This window comes from Scleropages formosus, chromosome 22 (assembly GCF_900964775.1).
Source record: "Scleropages formosus chromosome 22, fSclFor1.1, whole genome shotgun sequence".
Taxonomy (NCBI): Eukaryota; Metazoa; Chordata; class Actinopteri; order Osteoglossiformes; family Osteoglossidae; genus Scleropages; species Scleropages formosus.
In genome coordinates, this window is record NC_041827.1 from 8153777 (window position 1) to 8154562 (window position 786).

A 786-nucleotide genomic window follows, 5' to 3' on the forward strand; every position below is an offset into this window, starting at 1 on the left:
AACATAGATTTTTTTCATAATTGCATACTATTACATGAGTATTTTATGAAGTCATTAGCAGGTGGTCTGAATGCACCCTGTTTACTTACACACACTTACTAAAGCTGCTGGTCCCAAGGGGGTTGCAGCAAACCAGAACCTAACCTGGCAACTCAGGGCATAAGGCCGGAGGGGGAGGGGACACACCCAGGACAGGATGCCAGTCAATCGCAAGGCACCCCAAGCAGGACTTGAACCCCAGACCCACCGGAGAGCAGGACCCAGCCAAACCCACTGTGCCACCATGGCCTCTAGAACCATACTATATAGTATGACATGTGAGTACCAAGCAGGCGGAGGCGCATGTGTGTGGAGGGGGTGACCCCGATGTGTCCGTACCACAATGTTTGCGTATAACTTTGTGTGTAACTACCGCTAATATTTCGCTCGTCTGTCTCCAACACCTGACGAGCTGTTTTTGTCCTGCGTGAACTATTAGGACTCGAAATAAGGCACCCCGTAATAAACTCTGTGAGTTGAGGGGGTTGTCGGTTCACGTCACTACTACGTTCACAAGCGTTATTTGGGCACGAAAATCCTTTATGCCCCCTATTTTTGCACATTTCGGTGTGGCTTGTGTAAAAATGATGGCGCGTTAGCGTACCGCATATGAGAAGCGAACAGAGCGCGCTGTAGCTGCTCCGATAAACTGATAAACTGCCGCCACAAGATGGCGGTGTCGTGCGGCCTTGCACACAGAGACGGAGTTGAGGCGTGATGGAGAAGCTGCTACATCAATTGTGAGAG